The following is a 21042-nucleotide window of genomic DNA, read 5'->3' as shown; positions in this document are numbered from 1 at the left end:
GGAGACCTGTCCCTGAAGCTGACGTCCCAGGGCCTGCTCACAAACAAGGGTCTTGCTGTGAGTTATGGCCTCCTTCCCAAAACCAAAACACCCCCTCTCCCAGATGTGCTAGGATGACTAGCATCCCACGTAAGCCCCACGGGCTGACTTCTGGCTTGTAAGTCTGCAGCTGAAAATAGGTAAGTTTTACCACATGGGTCACAGGCAGATGCAGCTAATCCACCCAACTTCAGTACTTCTGGCTGAGTAAAAGCCTCAGGGGAAAAAAAGGAATAACCAGGGCAAAATACGCTGTGAAGGCAGCCCAATCTTGTACAAAGAGAGAAGTTTATCCTCAGCTTTCCCTCAGTGCAGCTACCGTTTCTCATGGGAGATTTTTGAAAAGCAGGGGGAGGCTGCCCACAAAATGCAGTGCTAAAGCTCCCAGCGCACCGGAGGGATGAAGAGAGGTGCACCACCCGTGGCAGCCTAAGCCAAGGGGAAATTGCAGCCCTGCTCTTCCCTGTCTCCTCACACCGCCTGCCTGCTCCTGCACAGTGCTGGAAAGCAAGGGCAAGACAGGATAGGTTTCCTCCCCCCGAGCTTTGCCAGGGCTGCCAGCTACAGTGCCAGGACTTCATGAGGCACAGCACGGTAGAGTCAGGGAGGACATGGAGAGCTCTGGGACGAGAGAGCTTTGCCAAACAGCCTTATCTTTGAGACGCTTTTTCTGACCTCCTCACCTGCAACAAGTATTTATCTTCACTATACAACTTAATCCCCCCAAACTACTATGGCATCAACCTTCTGGCATGGGCACTGTTGAGCAAGCTTTTAAGGATGCAGCAGAGAAGTGCCAAGTTTCAAAACTAGGTACTTTGATACCAGCTTATCTAAGGAAAATTAATAGCTACACTGTTTCCCAAGTTACATCCTTTTAGGAAACACTCTATCACAGAACTACTTTGTGTGTTATTTCTTTTCACTGAGGAAAACAAGCCAGCTCAGGAAATGTCAGAAGACCCACGTATTGCATAAGGAGCATATATTTTGGCATGGTGGTAATGCAAGACACAGAGAGGTGAGAGTATGAAGCCTGCTAACTGTTCACAAGCTGTTAGACACTTCCATAGGCTCACAGTTCTGTGCCGTTTGATGCTTGCTTGCATCAAAGCTGCCCTTTGCTCACCACCTCCTCAGTCAGCAAAGCCCATTCCTATCACTAATGCCTGAGCATCTGTTTTCTGTAAATCGCGCAGACACCTTCTCCTTTCCCTGGGTGGCAGAAATTAACCAGGAGGAGCTCTGAGTTGTGCAGGCTCTGCCATGGCTCCCTCCTGGAGATGGGATCTAGCCCAAGGGCTCCACTCATGACACGACAAACATTGGGGATGTCTGTGAATAATCTTCTAAAAAAGTAAGGTCAGGTAGGATCAGAGATAAACTTCAGATCCCAGAGCTAGTTATAACAGCATGGAATAAACAAGATGCAAAGAGGAGCAGCAGCAGCTAAGATTACTAGCTCAACATATATGTGCTGTGAAGAGCATTGAGATTAAGCCTGAAGAAAGTGTGGGCATTTCCTGCTTTAGAAAGAGCTTTGGAGAAGAAAATAAAGGTCTATCTCTTCTCCTGCCCAGGGTAGATGCTTCAAATAATGACTGACTTTTGGGTTAAAATTTCCTAGCATTATCAGAAACATGACAGCTCCCCAAGCTTACTGGCTACTTGGCACCCCAGAAATCATATTTCACACAACCATAAAAACTAATGCAAGTGTCCCAGACATTGTGAAAGGAAGTTTCGACTCATTGGGATATCCTGGTGCAGAATCAACCTCCTCAACAGCTCTACTGAAAATTAAATGCAATGTGGGCATAGTCCTGTGGTTTGATGACCACAGGCAAGATGTCAAAAGCAAAAAAACAATCATGAATTGAGGTAAGAAATGCTACCTTCAAACCATGAATGGAGGGAGATAAGGGAGCTACCTTCAAGCTCAAGTGTTACCACCTGCAGTATTGACCTGAAAACACAGTAAACACCGCAATCTGAAAATGTCAAGAGAGGCCACAGAAACAGCTCTGAGATCTAGAAGCACAAGCTGAAAAGGAAACAGGATTCATCCAGACAGGAAATCAGGAACAGAGACAGCACCTACAGACTGCAGAAAAAACACAGTTTTATAGTCGTCCTTTCTATCTCCACTAGCAACAGTGAAAGTAACTTATGTGGTAACGTGTGTAAGTCCAGCCATGGGGGAAAGGACGTGGCAAAGTCCTTGCCACGCAGGATGGGGCACTCTCTGTCCACATAGCTGTGTTGCTCAACTCTGACTTTCAGGCAACACATGCTACACATTTGGTGATACCACCTAAGCCGCTGGTTTCTATCACATGGTCTCATGCCTTTGCAGAATAAATTAAATGTTTGAGTCAACGGAGCAACGCTGTGCTGGCCACCCACACACCCTCTCCTCCATACCCACCATCTGGGCAAGAGAATGCGCTTCAGAAAGGACAGTGAATGCATGACTGTAAGGGCAGCTTCTCCTCAGCTCCTATAAACTAGTCATTTTATACCTGTAGGAAACCATATTTGATTCAGGAAGCTTCTGAGCTGGAAATAAGTACAGGCTTGGACAATATTGAACTATATGCATTTGCCCTTGCCCTTAGTTTCTTCCCATGAACCATGCTGGAGGCAGGACAGGGCAGCATCCTTTGGTCTGAGTGCGATCGGTCCCCTTTGTCATGTCTGGCTGCTCTCAAACCCCACGTCTTCCTCCAAACACCTCATCACCCTCAACATTTCCCAGGTTAAAAGGATGGTCATGCTACTGAGAATCTAAGAAAATAAGCGTAAAAGAAAGGTTAAAGGTGAAGCTCCCTCGCAGGACAGCATCTGTTGAAAGAATCTGGGCTTGGCCACACTAGCCCAGAGCCTTGCAGCAGATCTGACTGCAAGCCCCAGCATCACCGTACCACTGACTGTTCCCATAACTACACAGGAAGATAAATTTAGTTCAAGGAACCTTGTGTTGCTACATTATTTAACAAACAAACAGATGCACTCAAGAGGAAAACACAGGCAGGGACCCAGTTTAGCTGCTGCGTGGGCTGGTCAAACCTATGGACTCAAGACTGCTTCCTGGAGTGAAAGGGCCCAGATCCTGAACCTCAGCACCATGCTGCTCTGGCCCAAGCCAGTCAGCTGTGTTAGTCACAAGACAACTCCAGCACGGCCACAGAGGAGTGCCCAGGCTGCACTCTCCTGCAATGCACACTTGTACCAGGAGCTGGGCAGCCACTGTCAGGGTCTCCCTGCCTCTCTGCTACTCAACCCAGACTGCTAAGGAGCACAGCAAAGAGGCTGCTGGGGGTGTCCGCTGGCCAGGCATGACCCAGCCTGTCTGTGCTTGGAGCCATGCCCATGCTGCAGTCCCCTCTGCTCACACTACCTCTGGGTTTCCACTGCCTGGAGAACCCCAGCCCCCAGCAATGGGGAGCAAAAAAGCCATGCCAGTGCTGCAAGACCAGATGAGGGTGAGGGGAACGCCCTGCCCCACCAAAGCACAAGTAAAAAAACCCAGGTTTTATTAATGATCATGTGCAAATGGCACAGTGGCAGGAGAGAGGGAACTACTCCAACATGAGGTCTGTCTCCTCCAGTACGGTCTGCAAGATCTCATCCACCTGATCCAACTCAAAGTTAATATCCTGGAGCTCCAAGTGGGGGAGGATGAACAAGAGAAGCAAGCTCACATTCATACATGGGTTAAGTTTCTCCATAACACTGTGGGTAAGAGGGTAAAAGCCAAGAAGAGAGTCAATGGCAAGAGCCTGGATCCGATACCTCCCATCACACACCAGCTGCTATCCTCCTTCCTACCAGGCGTACTATGTGCACTGGGGTTCCTTGCTCCATCCCATCTCCATTACAGACCCAACACAGTGCAAGGGATCCAGCAACAGGGTGCCACAGTAGAGGACAGACACAGTATGGACAAAGAGCCTTTCTGTAGGGCATCTTTGAAGCCAGATCAATTATTTGGATTCACCTGGTGATTCCACCTCCTCACAACAGCAGGATCCTCACTTATAGCCCAGTTACCTATGCAGCAAGTGATGGATACCAGGGAAGCAGTGTACTATGGAAATAGCAGCCACAATGACTTCTGCCCTCTCCCCGCACCTCAGGAATGACAGGGACTGCCAACCAGCCAACCCACAGCTCTGACCTCTTCACATATTCTTTCTCTGGGCCCATGCAGGAAACCTGTGCCCCCCTCAGCACCCCTAAGTGCCTCTCTGTATTCTTGAGTCTCTCTGTCAGTTCAGCCTTCTCTTCGGCAGGCCTCGCCAGCTTTGCTTTCCGCTCCTGCCACACAGTACGGCAGTAACGCGTGTATTTCTTGCTGCAGGGCAAGCCTTCCATCTTCTGAGTTCTGAGCAGTGCCAGCTCCTGTTGGCATTTCAAGAACTCTGTTTTCAGGCAACACTTCTCACGCTTAGATTTCTCCACCTGAAATGGGAAGATGGTGCGTGCACAGGAATTATATTAATTGGTGCCATGGTTTAACCTCAGCCAGCACAGCCCCACACAGCCACTCACTCACTCCCGCCAAAACGGGATGGGGGAGAGAAATTAGAAGGGTAAAAGTAAGAAAAGTCACAGGTTGAGATAAAGACAGTTTAGTAGGTAAAGAAAAAGCCATGAGTGCAAGCAAAGAAAAATAAGGAATTCATTTAATACTTCCCATTGGCAGGCAAGTGTTTAGAGACCACATGGAGTTATTGGGCACTAAAGCCAGCTCAGGTCAGGTCACTACTGCACATGCACCACTTCTTGTAAGGCTTGTTTTCCATTGGTTCATGTGGTTCTTGCTATAGTAATTCCTGTAACATGCAACTTAAATCTGGGGTTACAGCAATTTAAAGATGTATCCATTATGAACTGCACCCTTGGTCCCGTTAGTCATGTTACAGGGTTTAACACTGCAATGAACTCCTCCCCTTGCCCCTGCTCTGGCTTGGTTTTATCCACAGACTGCGGTCCCTTAGGGGTGTACCTGCTCCAAGTGGAGTGTTATCAAAGAGCCACAGTCTTTCCAGGGGTCTATCTGCTGCGGCATAGACTTATCCACAACCAGAGAGTTGCTTTGAGGTGTACCTGTTCCAGTGTGGCCACGATGTGTTCAGAGATAATACCTGCTCCAGCGTGGCCTTACCCACAGCCACAGTCCCTTCAGGGGTGTACCAGCAGTGTTGTGGACTTCGAGGTGTTCCAGCATGACCTCATGCACCACCACTGATGCTTCAAGATATACCTGCTGCAGCATGGACTTACCCGTGGGCCACAATCCCTTCAGAGTTATACTTGCTGTGGCACAGACATAACCACGGCCACCAATGCCTTGAGATGTACATGCTCTGGTGTCGACTTATCCACAGTCACCAACACTTCAGGGTGTCCTGCTCCCATGTGGACTCATGCACAGGTCATAGTCCCTTCGACTCGAGTTCACACCGGAGTTCCAGCCTGTCCAGTGCAACAGCACAGAAGGAGCAGGGATGTCCTGGCCATCTGCCAGCCCAGGCACATCACCATTGCTGTTATCAGAATGATCCCAGGCACAGCACAGGAAGACGATAAGCAGTAAAACAAGCAGCAAAAGCCACTAACAAGCACTAGACTGTCATATACGGTAAGACAAGGAAGCCCCAAGGCAAGCACAGGAGCTTGTCAATTAATAGCTAAACAGCAATAACAGCTATTAATTCAATCTAGCACATTCTAGTCAAACATGTCATTATCTTGAACCCTTCAGGCCCCATATTGGGTGCCAGAAAGGACAGTCATGGTTTAACACTGGCCAGCAACAAAGCCCCACACAGCCACTCGCTCACTCCCCCCAAGTGGGATGGGGAAGAGAATTGGAAGGGTAAAAGTAAGAAAACTCGTGGGTTAAGATAAATACAGTTTAATAAGTAAAGCAAAAGCTGCACACACACGCAAAGCAAAATAAAGAATTTGTTCATTGATTCCCATTGGCAGGCAGGTGTTCAGCCATCTCCAGGAGAGCAGGGCTCCATCTTGCATAACAGTTACTTGGGAAGAAAAACGCCATAACTCCAAACGTCTCCCTTTCCTTCTTCTTCCCCAGCTTTTATTGCTGAGGACGATGTCATATCATAGAATCATAGAATGGTTTAGGTTGGAAGGGACCTTTAGAGGCCATCTAGTCCAACCCCTCTGCAGCGAGCAGGGACATCTTCAACTAGATCAGGTTGCTCAGGGCCCAGTCCAACCTGACCTGGAATGCTTTAAGGAATGGGGCATCTACCACCTCTCTGGGCAACCTGGGCCGGTGTTTCACCACCTTCAAGGTAAAAAATTTTTTCCTTATATCCAGTCTAAAAATATAAAAATATTCCATATGGTATGGAATATTGCTTTGGTCAGTTGAGGTCAGCCGTCCTAGCTGTGTCCCCTCCAGCTTCTTGTGCACCCCCAGCCTCCTCACTGGTGGGGTGGGGTGAGGAGCAGAAAAGGCCTTGACACTGTGTAAGCACTGCTCAGCAATAGCTAAAACATGGGTGTGTTATCAAGGCTGGTTTAGTCACAACACTAAAACATAACACCATACAAGCCACTACGAAGAAAATGAACTCTATGCCAGCCAAAACCAGCATAATTAGCAAGATAAAAAGAGCTTTGCAAGGCCTGAAGAAGTTAAGTCAACAGATCAAGGAAGAAGCCCACTACGTTCTTTACAGAGAATTCACTCCTCCTCAACCCACTTCGACCTGCATACCAGCAGGGGTGCACAGCCACAAATTCATTACCTTGCACCGGAGCAAATCCCAGTCTGCTGAAATAGTCTTCAGTTCCACAAAGATATTCTCCACTGGTCTTCTCACATTCTCCCACTCCATTATATCCTCCTGCTGCTGTGTGTTAAGCACCTGCAATTCTCTTCCTCCTCTGGCTCCACCACTGAGGCACGGCGCTTTCTCCACCTTTGATCTGTCAACTCTTGCCTTCCATCCAAAATGGAAGAGCCAAATGGGAGCTTCACCACTTGTAGCAGTCTTCAAAACACAAAACTGCCACAAAGAAACCCTGTCTTCATCTTTTGTGCTCCTGTAAGGATTTACACATACAGTCAAGTCTGTAGCCTGTCTTTCTGCTATTAAGTTTGTCATTTGCTTTTTCAGCTTCCCCTGGACCACACCAGTCTCCTTCTGATCTCCTGCTGAGCTACTGGGCAATGCTGATGCCTCTGCCTTGAGGCAGTGTGATATGCTGTTAGTGGAGCTGGTGCTGCTCAGAGTGCCCAGCTGCCCTTTGAGCAGACAGGTGTGCAACCTGCCACCTACATTCATACCCTCCTGTTTTATGTGCAGGAGTTTTTCCTTTTCTTGGTAAGGTACTGCAAAGCTCTTCTGAAGGGGAGAAGTAGGGGGGCAGGGAAAATCAGGTCTGGGGGGTGAAACTACCACTACGTCCCCATGCTTTTCCAGTATTTCTTCTTTTATGGTCAATTTGGGCTTGCTGGGGAAAAAAAAAAAAGAAAAAGGAAAAAGAAAAACAGAGGGTGTGCAGGCTGGAGTGCCCCAGTTCACAGCACAGCTGGCCTCAGACCTCAATACCTGCTGCAGTTGTAGCAAACTATCAATCTCTTGACTGTGGGGATCAATCCTCCTCCTGGCCAGGCATTTGCTGCCCTAGCACAGAGGATTGCTGCTGAGGGAAACCCATGACATCAGCCTCTCCCTACAGCATAACACTCCTGATGCTCGCTCTCATTTTAGGACAAGCAGCTATCATGTTCACTTCATGCAGGGGGCATGTCAGTAGCAGAGCTACAAAGCCCAGAGACCCTGGCTCCTTACCTACCCAGCCCCACTGCCTGTCTCTCATCTAAGAGAGCAACAGGGTTGAACTGCAGTCCCCGAAGAAAAAACCCACAGAAATTTGCTAAATGTCCTGACTGAAACACATCTGCCTGACACATTTCACTAAACATGGCAGGCCGGCATGTTTCCAATAGGCTTCCATTCCAAGCTTCTTCAGCTATAAAATAATTTGGAGTGTGTTTGTCCACAAACCCAACCAGACCTTGTGCCTGTCAGAGCCCTAGATACCTCACCCATTTGTAACACAATCAAAAGTCTGACTTCAGGAAGGGAAAGGCCAGTCCATCTGCAAGTCTATGTTATGGCCCACAGCCTCGGATGGATTCCCAACAGTACTGGGCAAACAGGACAAGGAACATGGGCAGAAGGAGGAGCATAGGAAAAAGCAGAGTGTGGGGGAGTTATGGGGAAGTTGGGAGAGATGAACAGGGTTGGAAGGCAAAGTTGTTGATGGAGCTTGTTGGATGGAGCTCGTTGGATGGAGCTCGTATTTGGAAAAAGTAGTTCAGCATGGCAGCAGTGAAGAGAAACAAGAGACGCCTGGAGAGGAGCTGAGGCAGGGAAAACAGGAGCAACAGAAGGTGTTTGGCCCCACCATCACAATGAGAGAAGCACCTTTGAGAATTACTGTCCTGAGCCAGGTAGGGATAAGCAGGACTGTTCTTATCACACAATGTTTTCAAAGCTGGTGTAACCCAGTGGCCTTCTCCCTCCCCAGGATCCTGCAGGCCGGAGCAGAAGGTCAACCAGATCTATGATCCACCAACCTGCTGCATGATGTGCAGAGGGCCACAGAGAGAGAGATGCCAAGGTCCACTCGACTGCTCTCATGACACACAGCGGCCCCACTGCAGGCCTTTCCCTGGGTGGGCAGAGCCCGTGGCCAGGCAGAAGGGACACGTGCGGGACACAGCCAGCGGCCCCTCAGCCAGGCAAGTAGTGCCACCGTGTGGGAGCAGCCCACGTTGCTCTCTCATGACATGGGTAGTAACGGTTTCAGGAGGGTGTGAAAGAGAGACACAACAGCAGGATCCTCACTTATAGCCCAGTTACCTATGCAGCAAGTGATGGATACCAGGGAAGCAGTGTACTATGGAAATAGCAGCCACAATGACTTCTGCCCTCTCCCCGCACCTCAGGAATGACAGGGACTGCCAACCAGCCAACCCACAGCTCTGACCTCTTCACATATTCTTTCTCTGGGCCCATGCAGGAAACCTGTGCCCCCCTCAGCACCCCTAAGTGCCTCTCTGTATTCTTGAGTCTCTCTGTCAGTTCAGCCTTCTCTTCGGCAGGCCTCGCCAGCTTTGCTTTCCGCTCCTGCCACACAGTACGGCAGTAACGCGTGTATTTCTTGCTGCAGGGCAAGCCTTCCATCTTCTGAGTTCTGAGCAGTGCCAGCTCCTGTTGGCATTTCAAGAACTCTGTTTTCAGGCAACACTTCTCACACTTAGATTTCTCCACCTGAAATGGGAGGAGGGTGTGTGCACAGGAATTATATTAATTAGCAAGATAAAAAGAGCTTTGCAAGGCCTGAAGAAGTTAAGTCAACAGATCAAGGAAGAAGCCCACTACGTTCTTTACAGAGAATTCACTCCTCCTCAACCCACTTCGACCTGCATACCAGCAGGGGTGCACAGCCACAAATTCATTACCTTGCACCGGAGCAAATCCCAGTCTGCTGAAATAGTCTTCAGTTCCACAAAGATATTCTCCACTGGTCTTCTCACATTCTCCCACTCCATTATATCCTCCTGCTGCTGTGTGTTAAGCACCTGCAATTCTCTTCCTCCTCTGGCTCCACCACTGAGGCATGGGGCTTTCTCCACCTTTGATCTGTCAAGTAGAATCATAGCATATCTTGAGGTGGAAGGGACCTATAGGATCATCAAGTCCACCTCTCTGCTCCTCACAGGACTAGCTAAAGGTAAACCATTTGACTATGAACATCGTCCAGAGGTTCCCTGAACTCTGACAGGCTTGGGGCCATGACCACTTCCCTGGGGAACTTGTCCCAGTGACTGACCACCCTCTCAGTGAAGAACCTTTTCCTAATGTCTAATCTGAACTTCCCCTGACACAGCTTCATTCTATTCCCTCATGTCCTATCACTGGTCACAAGAGAGAGAAGATCAGCACCTCCCCCTCCATTGCCCTCCTTGAGGAAACTGTAGACTGGGATGAGGTCCCCCCTCAGCCTTCTCTTCTCCAACCTGAACAAACCAAGTGACCGCAGCCACTCCTGCTAAGTCTTGCCCTGGAGGCCTTTCACCATCTTGGTCACCCTCCTCTGGACACACTTTTTTGGACACGTAGTTTGATGTCCTTCTTATATTGAGGCACCCAAAACTCTAGATTCCTCTAGATCAAAGGCTGTTATTTTAAAGGCATCAGGAAAAAAGGGGTCAGGCAGTGACCAAAGCAAGCATGCACTGAAACATGTTCCTATTTTAACATTGCCTATTTTAATGAAGATCCATATTCACAGGTATTTGGAAGGAAAGCAGGAAATCAAGCATTTGACAGAAACCATTTGTATTTCAAGGATGTGAGATGGGATGGAAAAAAGTTGTCCAGGCCTCAATTCATGAGTCATCTACCAGTATCTGGGGAGGGGACAGAGATGACAAAACCAGCTTTCTAGTAACAACGTAGGGTCAACCTGGTCAGGGAGCTTCCTCCACTTCAGACACTCTTCACATTGTACCCACATCTGGTCTGGTCTGGTCTCTCTCTGCAAAAACCAATGCTCAGTCTGAGTATTCTGGCACCAGAGTCCAGGCTCCTGCCAGAGCAGATTCCCTTCTGGAAATCACCCTGGAGGAGAGGCAGGCTGCCCATCCTCTGGTAGCACCTCCAGTGCACAGCAGTATTAAACAGTAGCTGGACATCTCTAGTTACCTAAAACTCTGACAGGCACCAATTGTGCAGATGCACACTCTGATCTGATCCTAGGGACACACCAGGTCTCCTTGTTCAAGCCTGGACACTGTGAAATGTAGAAGTAAGGACCTAAGACAAGTCTGCTTTTTGCAAAGCCCCATTCTCCCCTCTCCCAGATAAAAAGCGGTAAAAGACAAGTCCAACTATTCACCTTCCTTTGACAGCCCACCTTCTGATAGGATCTGATGAGCTGGTTGTTGAGGTACATCATGATCCTGTAGTGGCTTTTGTTTTCGCAGGTGAATCCAAAGGTGATTTTTACCCTTTTGCTCTGAGGGAAAATGTGTCAAGGAAGAAATAAACAACAAGCTCCAGAGGAGGAGAGGGGGAGATGCCCAAGTTCCACAGGAAGGAGTGAAACATTCCAAAGAGGCTGCAGCATCAAGCAGCCCATGCTGCATTCCTCAGCACACCACCTTGCCTCTTCAGCAGGAAAAAAGTGCTCAACCTTGGCCTGCTAACAACAACCCCGTACATGCAGCCAACAACCACAGATAAGAACACACATAACTGACTGGAGGGGAGTTGGATACAGCTGTACTGAGCGGAGCCAGTGTGTCACTGCCAAGTCAAAATATGCGTTGGTTACAGCTTTAATAAAAGATCTGATATGCATTTATATTACTCTGATAATAGAACAGGCAAGATCTGGCCAAAGAAAACTGCCTTGGAGTACATCACAAATGAGATAACTAATGACTAATAATTTTACTTGTGATTAAAAGATAAATGACAAATGTTTACAAAACCAAATCAAGCACATCCAGTAAGGGCTGAATAAATCTTAACAACTAACAATGACACTAAGGTCCATCAAAGAAGAGCAAGCTCTCCTCCAGCAGACTCCAGTTTCACAAGTTCAGTTCTAGACAGACCACATTATAGATGGGTTTAGGATTAAAATATTTCATTAACCACTTTTTGTCTAAATATATTTTAATTTGCTTAATTCTAAGTCAGAGCTCATGCACTTGCAGTGTACATAGTCATCACGTGCTTTCCAATGCAATGTTACTTCACCTGTACACAACAGGTGCTAAACTCCAAATCTCAAGGATCTGTTATTTTATATACACCAGCTATGCAAGGCCAAAGCACCTTTGAAAGTAAGTGGAAAACCACTACTGCTTGGGCACTACTACTACAGGTTTCTAACCTGCTGCATTTCTGTAAATCATCTCAAAACACAGCTGCTGTGCAATCCTGGAGAGAGCACTAGCACACACACGTGAAATACTGTGAAGCTACAAAAGCAGGAAAGCAGCTTTGTTGGTTCTCCAAATCCTGACTAAGTACATAAGTACAGAATTTAAGTTACACCTTTTCATCTTTGGTCAATCTTTTCATATTAACATAAGCACAGAAATTCATGACACAAAATGACCTTTAAAGCACATTAGGGGGAGGAGACAATAAAAGATGCTTAGGCGCAGTTCAAAACAACTTAAGGAAAGTTCTTTCTGGAAGAGAGCTGAAGGGTAGATTGTTCTTTGCACTTGACTTTACTTGGGGATACCGGTTTCTGTTCTGTGGACACTGCTCTCCAAAAGCACATGTCAGCAGGTAAGCCAAAAAAGTCATTTTATTTCCAAAGAGCTGGGGTGGCCTAGGAGCAGGTGTTGGGGATGAGAACCAACATGCTCCAGGAACTCAAATGACCAGCTTCTAGTAAGATGGGAAAAGTCAGCAACCAGCTGCTGATAAACAGGTCAGAGGGGAAGAAAGGCTTTTCTGGTCTCGTTATACATTTTGATGAAGTGTTTTTTCCACTGAATTGAATAATGCTGTCATTTAAAATACAGCAGATATCTTCCCAAGCAAAACCAACCAGTCAGAAAAAGCCTCAAGCCTTTCTTCACCTCATTGTCCCCTGACACAGCACATCAGCCTTGGGCTATGGCAGAAATTGGTTCACGTACAGGGTGAGCTTCACAGCCCTATCACCCACTGCTCCAGCAGAAGCAGCTTTGATGGCTCCCTTCTAAGCTTCACATCAGGATTTGCCTTCTTAAAGGTGACCAGAAGATAGGAAGGAGAAGATAATTCAGCCTCTCTATTCATTTAAATCCTGGGTTTCTCTATGCATCAGACCAGATGAGCCTGAGGCCAGCTGTGAGGTTGGTCTGGAACCCTGCAGTGTGCTGAGGCTGCTGTGGGAGCAGAGTGCCAAGAGGTGGCAGGGAGGATACAATGAATCTTGGCTTGTGAACATCATACTCAACATTGGCCAGGCTCTTGGCAACCAGCTGAGTTCACCTTCTTCTGTCACGGGACAATCTGCATACGAGGCTTTAGGTACAAGATACTGCACTGTGCCTGGGAGAGGAGTCAGCACAATAGATCAGGCAGGAGAATTCTAGATGCCAGTAACACAAAATCTAGTTTGGATTTAATGTCTTTATCTCCTGTGAGTCATGCACAGAACAAAGCTGGGGAAGGGCCATCCTGCTCCCTTCCATCTTTCATCAACTTACTCCATTTCCAGGCCAGGAAACTCTGTCAGCATTTTCTAAGAGTACAGAACCCTTCTGCTGGGAATCTGTGTTACCCGCAAGGAAGTCTGCTATCCAGATAGGGATACCCTACCCAGAAAGGGAAACCCCAAACCTCCTCTCTTCCAAATCAGGAGGTTGTGTCTGGGAAGGGAGGCGGCATGCTGGCTAGACTTCCCAGCGGCATGGAACGCCCTTCCCAGCGGTGAGGTGGAGCGGGCGTGTCGGAGCCAGGAAGCACAAAGCACGCGGGGACACACCACGACATGGTCTGGGTGCCAACAATCTGGGACCACTGCGTCCAGGGCTGGGCATCGGTGACCAGTGACCACTGCCGCCAGGGCTGGGAGTCGGTGAACAGGGACCACTGCCACGAGGGCTGGGTGATGGTGTAACCAGAGCGATAGAATTAACCAACCATGGATGTTGCTATACTCCTTGTACAGCCCTACCCAACTGGATGTTAACTCTGGGGACATGGAGTATGCCAATCAGTCTATTCTTTGATCTGTATTTTAGTCCCTAGGTAATCATTGATGTGAACGAAACAATAGACAATGTGCTTCTGTCAGAAAAGGATGACAAAGTGTGGTTTCGTGTAGTGGACTGAGAAAACTGGCCAGGACTGCCAAGATTAAGAGCCAAGTAGGTAAAAGGTAATTCTGGCAGGGGGAGATCGCGACCACCGACTCACGGACCACTGACCCAAGTAATACCACCTACTCAAAAGAGAACAATGGAAGAGGACAACTGAGCCTGCGCAGTAATTTACATACGGAACGAGCAAGTTTGTACCAATCAGTAGAAAGGACAATAATGAATATGTATGAATATGTAAATTGTTGATCTATAAATCGTATGGGAAAGGTGTGTAAGGTATGCACGTTAGGAGGAGCGATCCCCCGTGCATCCGGCGCCGTGAATAAAGAATGCCTGCTCTTTAATACTAAATCGCTGTTAAAGAGTTGTTTCTGATTTTACCGCGTTTTTCGGTAACAGTTTTGGTGACCCAGATGGGACCCTGCTTTTGAATCTCGACGGATCCGTGGGATCGTGGGACCTCCAGCTGGCACCGAGGAATTCTCGGGGAGAGCTTCCGATCCCCAGACCGGAGAATTCTGAGCAAGATCCCCTGGATTGAGGTAAACAAGGCATTCTTTTAAGAAGAAACTTAGGTAGAAAAATACGTGGGGTTAGCTTCCCACATAGGATAGGATAGCGGGTTGGAGTCCCACAGGCCTGCCCGTAAGGCGCAGCGAAAGCTACGCAGGGTTGGGGCCAAGAGGTACCTCAGTTGGTAAGTCTCTGCTAGGCGAAAGCCTGTGGAGCGGGCCCCAAGGGTAGGGGAGTCTTCAACAGGGGGTTGAAGTCTCCAGGGATATCTAGCAGGGGGCTAGAAATCCCAGTGGGGGATTTCCAGTGAGAGTGGAATCCCAGAAGGAGCTCTAACAGGGGTTGGAGTCCCTCTGACTAGTACTTGTGATAGTGCACAATCACAACTACTAGCTGATTGAGAGATGGGAACATTTCCGAGTAAGAAACCTGTCCCACAAAGAACACCTTTGGGATGTATTTTGAAGCACTGGAAAGACATCAGGGGTGGTGACCCACTAACTCGGAAACCATTAAATGAATATTGCAATCATTGGTGGCCAATGTATCAATTGGAAGGTGAGGAAAAATGGCCAGAAAATGAGACATTGCAATATAATACCATCTTGCAGTTAATGTTGTTTTGCAAAAAGGGAAGGCAAATGGGAAGAAGTGGCATATGTTGATTTATTCTTTACACTGTGGAATCATCCAAAGCGGCAGAAATAGTGTGAGATATGTCCACAAGATTCTACAGCAATGTTTTTGAAAAGAGGAAAATGTGGTGAGAACTTGAAAAAGTATTGTTCTACTAGTGATACTGGATACTTTGCTTGCTGAAACTGACAAGAAAATGGCATAGAATACAGCCAGAAGGCAGGTGCAGGAGCACATGCTAATGGGAATTTACAGACAACAATGAATAAGAATTTTTCATCTACAAATCCCGAGTAGGACCCTAATCAGCCAGGACCCAGGGGAATGTTGACTAGATATCAGAGATAGATTTTATTTGGAGTAAGACATGCAATGCCAAAAGCAATAAATTGGTCAAAATTTATGAAGTAAGACAAATTAAATGAGTCCCCTTCAGCCTCTATAGAAAGACTGAAGGTGACTGTCAGAAAATATACTAATTTGGACCCATAAAAAACAGAAAAAGCAATTCAATTGGCCTTTATATTCATGGGACAATCAGCCCCAGATATTGTAAAAAAAACTTCAGAAACTAGAAGAACATGAATCTAGAAATTTGAGTAAAATGCTTAAGTAGCTTGACATGAAAGACACAAGGGGAATCAACCCTAGCTGAATACCTGGTTACACTGAAGCTAGGGAATGAAGAAATAGAATTTTTGGTAGGTACAGGAGCCACTTATTTGGTATTGAATACATGTAAAGAGAAATTTAGTCATAAATCAGTAGATGTTGTTAGTGCGACAGGGTAAAGAAAAATTAGTCTTTCTTAGGGCCATTAAAGTTTAAACTGGAGAAGCAATGAGCAACTCACCAATTTCTGTGTATGCCTAAATGTCCACTGCCTCTGTTATGACAAGACCTATTAATTAAATTAGATGCTCAAATAACTTTTAAAGATAGAGAGATTAAATTACTAATACCAGAATCAAAAGCCATAAAGGCGATAATGTTTATGTTACAGGATTCCTCCAGGGAAGAACAGATTCCCGAAGAAGTGGAAAATGTAGTAATTCCTTTGGTTTGTGCGAGCGGAGCTCCGGAGCGATCTAAATTGGCAGAGCCAGTAAAAGTAACGTTAAAACCTGGAGCCAAGCCGGTAAGACAAAAACAATACCCTATTAAGTGAGAGGCTCGAAAAGGATTAGAGAAGTTAATTATGAAATTTTAAAAAATATGAGCTTTTAGTAGAATGTGAATCAGAATATAGTACTCCTATATCGCCAGTAAAGAAATCTAGAGGCAAAGAATATTAACTAGTTCAAGATTTAAGGGCTATAAATCAGATAGTCCAAGATATACATCCAGTAGTAGCTAATCCATACACTTTACTGACCTCTTTAAAAGAGGAGCATAAATGGTTTACCGTACTAGATTTGAAGGATGCCTTCTTTTGCATACCTCTGGACATAAAAAGTCAAAGCATATTTGCTTTTGAATGAAAAAGCCCCACCACAGAACGAAAGACACAGCTAACATGGACTGTACTTCCACAAAGATTTAAAAATAGTCCTATAATATTTGAGACTCAGAGCTAGGGAAAAAAAAAATATTAGAGATATAGAAAAACAGAACCAAGAGAGAGGCATATTATTACAGTATATAGATGACATTCTGATAGCAGCAGAAAATAAAGAAAAATGTTTTAAAATTTTTTAATTTTCTGGGCCAAGGAAGATACAGAGTTTCCAGAAACAAAATCCAAATAGGAAAAGAAGCAGTGATTTATTTAAGATTTGAAATATCTCAAAGACAAAGACAATTAGAAAATGAAAGGAAAAAGCCTATTTGTCAAATTCCCGAACCTAGCAGCCCGAAGGAACTGAGAGCTTTTCTGAAAATAATTACATGGTGTCAGCTCTGGATTCTGAACTATAAACTGTATGTAAAACCATTATATGAGGCATTGAAAGAATCAAAGGATAAATATTTAACCTGGATGCCCGAATGCCAAATAGCATTCAAAGAACTTAAAAGAGCCTTGATGATGGCCCCTGCATTAGGCCTACCTGATTTAACTAAACCTTTTGAGTTGCTTGTCCATGAAAGACCACATTTAGCACTTAGAGTGCTAACACAGCGACTGGGAACCTGGAAGAGACCTGTAATCTACTTCTCTAAACAACTTGATAATGTGAATAAAGAATGGCCTGAATGTTTATGGGCAGTGGCAGCAACAGCATTACTGACCCAGGAAGCCAGAAAGTTAACAATAGAAAAAAATTACAGTATATGTCCTGCACGTGATAGTGACTGTTCTAGAACAAAAGGGGGGTCATTAACTATCTCCTAGCAGAATGTTGAAATATCAAGTTGTTTTGTTACAACAAGATGATGTGGAGTCGAAGACTACTGCTATAGTGAATCCTGCTATGTTTTTACAATTTAGAACATGATTGCTTGCTAACTATTGAACAAGTCTATTCCAGCAGACCGGACCTGAGACATAAACCTCTGGAAAATCCTGATCTGGAATTGTTTATAGATGGAAGAAGCTTTGGGCGAGAAGAGAAGCGATTGGCCGGATAAGCTGTTGTTACCACCACCAAGGTAATGGAGTCAGGGACGCTGCCTGCACACACCTCAGCACAGAAAGCAGAATTGGTGGCACTGAAGCAAGCTCTGCGAATGGCAGAAGGACGAAGGATAAATATTTGGACTGATTCCAAATACGCATTTAGTGTAATCCATAATCATGGAACTATTTCGAAGAAAAAAGAACTGCTATCAGCCAAAGAATCATCAATACAGCATAAAGAAGACATTCTCCAACTTCCAGAAGATGTGCAGAAACCAAAAGAAGTGGTGGTAAGGCATTGCAAAGCTCATCAATTCGGCCAAACGGCTGTAAACATAAGTAAACGATTGGCAGATAAAGCTGCAAAGAGGACTGCAGAGCAAGGTATCCTTGCACTAGTACCAGTAAAACAGATAGAAATTCCAGAGTTAAAACCGAGATATAATAAACTGGATGAGCAATTAGCAGAACAATTGGAAGCCTCGCAAAGTACAGAAGGATAGTGAATAACACACACACACAAAAAAAAAAAAAAAAAAAAACCACCCAAACAAAAAACAGATAATAATAACCCCACAAGTTATGACAGAATTTGCAAAAGAAAAACATCAGCAAACACATTAAGGTGTAGATGCTATAGTTTCGAGTTTAAAAACATCTGTAGTGTGTGTAGGCATGACAAAAATAGTTAAATCCATAATAACTATCTAATCTGTCCTAGAAATAATCCCCTGAACCAAAAGAAACCACCTTTAAGAATAACAAAACAAAACAAATTCTCTCGAAGATTATTTGCAAATTAAGTTTTCTGAGTTACCCAGAAAAATAGATATAAATATTTGTTAGTGCTGATTGACAAATTTTCTAGACGGCCAGAATCTTTCCCTTGCTGCACCAACAAAGCTAGAGAAATAGTTAAAATATTGCTGAAAGTAATAATACCAAGATTTAGAGTGCCAATAGAAATGTCCTCTGATAGAGGACCACATTTTTTTGCAATGTATTTCAACAAATTAATAAAATTTTAAGTATAAAATGAGACCTGCATCCGCCCTAGAAACCAATCAAGTTAAAAATTTAAGAAGATGAACCAAACACTAAGCTGATATAGTGGAATATTGTAGGTCTAAGATGGAAGTATTGAAAAGATGATTATTTCAAAACTTCCAAAGGGGGGAAATGTAACCAGAGTGATAGAATTAACCAACCATGGATGTTGCTATACTCCTTGTACAGCCCTACCCAACTGGATGTTAACTCTGGGGATATGGAGTATGCCAATCAGTCTATTCTTTGATCTGTATTTTAGTCCCTAGGTAATCATTGATGTGAACGAAACAATAGACAATGTGCTTCTGTCAGAAAAGGATGACAAAGTGTGGTTTCGTGTAGTGGACTGAGAAAACTGGCCAGGACTGCCAAGATTAAGAGCCAAGTAGGTAAAAGGTAATTCTGGCAGGGGGAGATCGCGACCACCGACTCACGGACCACTGACCCAAGTAATACCACCTACTCAAAAGAGAACAATAGAAGAGGACAACTGAGCCTGCGCAGTAATTTACATACGGAACGAGCAAGTTTGTACCAATCAGTAGAAAGGACAATAATGAATATGTATGAATATGTAAATTGTTGATCTATAAATCGTATGGGAAAGGTGTGTAAGGTATGCACGTTAGGAGGAGCGATCCCCCGTGCATCCGGCGCCGTGAATAAAGAATGCCTGCTCTTTAATACTAAATCGGTGTTAAAGAGTTGTTTCTGATTTTACCGCGTTTTTCAGTAACAATGGCAACCAGGGACCACTGCCGCCAGGGCTGGGCAACAGCAACCAGGGACCACTGCCGCCAGGGCTGGGCAACAGCAACCAGGGACCACTGCCGCCAGGGCTGGGCGACGGCAACCAGGGACCACTGCCGCCAGGGCTGGGCAACAGCAACCAGGGACCACTGCCGCCAGGGCTGGGCAACAGCAACCAGGGACCACTGCCGCCAGGGCTGGGCGACGGCAACCAGGGACCACGGCCGCCAGGGCTGGGCGACGGCAACCAGGGACCACTGCCGCCAGGGCTGGGCGACGGCAACCAGGGACCACGGCCGCCAGGGCTGGGCGACGGCAACCAGGGACCACTGCCGCCAGGGCTGGGCGACGGCAATCTGGGACCACTGCCGCCAGGGCTGGGCGATGGCCATCTGGGACCACTGCCACCAGCGCTGGGCGACGGCAATCTGGGACCACTGCCGCCAGGGCTGGGCGACGGCGATCTGGGACCACTGCCGCCAGGGCTGGGCGACGGCAATCTGGGACCACGGCCGCCAGGGCTGGGCGACGGCGATCTGGGACCACTGCCGCCAGGGCTGGGCGACGGCAACCAGGGACCACTGCCGCCAGGGCTGGGCGATGGCCATCTGGGACCACTGCCACCAGCGCTGGGCGACGGCGATCTGGGACCACTGCCGCCAGGGCTGGGCGACGGCAACCAGGGACCACGGCCGCCAGGGCTGCGGGAGTTGCAGGCAAGCTGCGCAGATCCACCCAGCAATCACCGCAGCAACTACTAACAAAACCTCCGTGATCTCCCCTCGATGCACCACGCACATTAGAGAGAACCTGCTTCGTAAATCCGTGTGGATTTTTTTTAAAACACCAGAGCTTGCGCTGTCACCTCCAGCACCCCAGCCAGCCTGGGGTGGAGGCTGAGGCCTGCGTGCAGGCCACAGACCGGCTGTCAGGGTGCACCGAGCCCTGCCGGGGGGCGAGGCCGCCGGCGCCCGTCTCCTCACGGTGCTCGGAGCTCACCGAGCAGCTCCTCCACGGCACTAGGGGCCGTGCGTCGATGCTGCTGCAGCTCTGCAGGTGGCGGGGGCTTATCCGTGGGGACAGAGACAGCGACGGTCAGCGGCGGCGGGGCGGGCCCGGCCCGCAGTCACGGCACGGAGGCAGATGTCCCCTCGGTGCCGGCCTGCCTGCCGACAGCCGCGCCCCGCTCCCTCAGCCCGCCGCCTGCCACCAGAAGGCAGCCCCTGCGCGGCGGCGCCCCACGGCACCACAGCGGCTCCCACGCGGGTGGGCGGCTGAAAGCGTTAACGCCCCTCCCGGCTTCCCTCGCCGGGCGCGGCGAGATGGCGGCGCCCGGGGCCGTACAAGAAGATGGCGGCGCTCCGGGCTGAGCCGCGGTTGGGGAGAGCCGGCAGCGTCAGAGGGACAGCGCGGGGAGGCCCCAGCCTCTCCCCGCAGGGGATGAAGGTGCCAGAAACCAGAGGCCAGCGGCGGTCCCGGTGGCCCGGGCTGCGCCAGCAAACCCCAGCCTGGGCGAGTGCCTGGCAGCAGCCTCGGCCTGGGCACAGGCTTCCGGGGCCGTGTGAGTATAGACAGGCCCGGGCCTGGGAGACTCTCCGGG

The 21042-nt window shown here is 47.5% G+C and overlaps 1 long non-coding RNA gene across 2 annotated transcripts; it reads left to right on the top strand.

The window, feature by feature from the left end:
* Window positions 1-13845: 13845 nt before the first annotated feature.
* Window positions 13846-19363, top strand: LOC142063107 (uncharacterized). 2 transcript variants are annotated; one of them, XR_012662634.1, is made up of 3 exons: window positions 13846-14478; window positions 16089-16223; window positions 18952-19363. It is a non-coding gene; the product is annotated as an uncharacterized LOC142063107 (long non-coding RNA). The 2 variants fall into 2 exon arrangements; XR_012662633.1 differs by lacking the exon at window positions 18952-19363 and adding an exon at window positions 17610-17881.
* Window positions 19364-21042: the final 1679 nt, after the last annotated feature.

The sequence above is a fragment of the Phalacrocorax aristotelis genome, chromosome 11, assembly GCF_949628215.1.
Source record: "Phalacrocorax aristotelis chromosome 11, bGulAri2.1, whole genome shotgun sequence".
In the NCBI taxonomy this organism is placed as follows: Eukaryota; Metazoa; Chordata; class Aves; order Suliformes; family Phalacrocoracidae; genus Phalacrocorax; species Phalacrocorax aristotelis.
The sequence above is the reverse complement of the archived record's forward strand: the minus strand, read 5'-3'. Positions and strand labels throughout refer to the sequence as shown.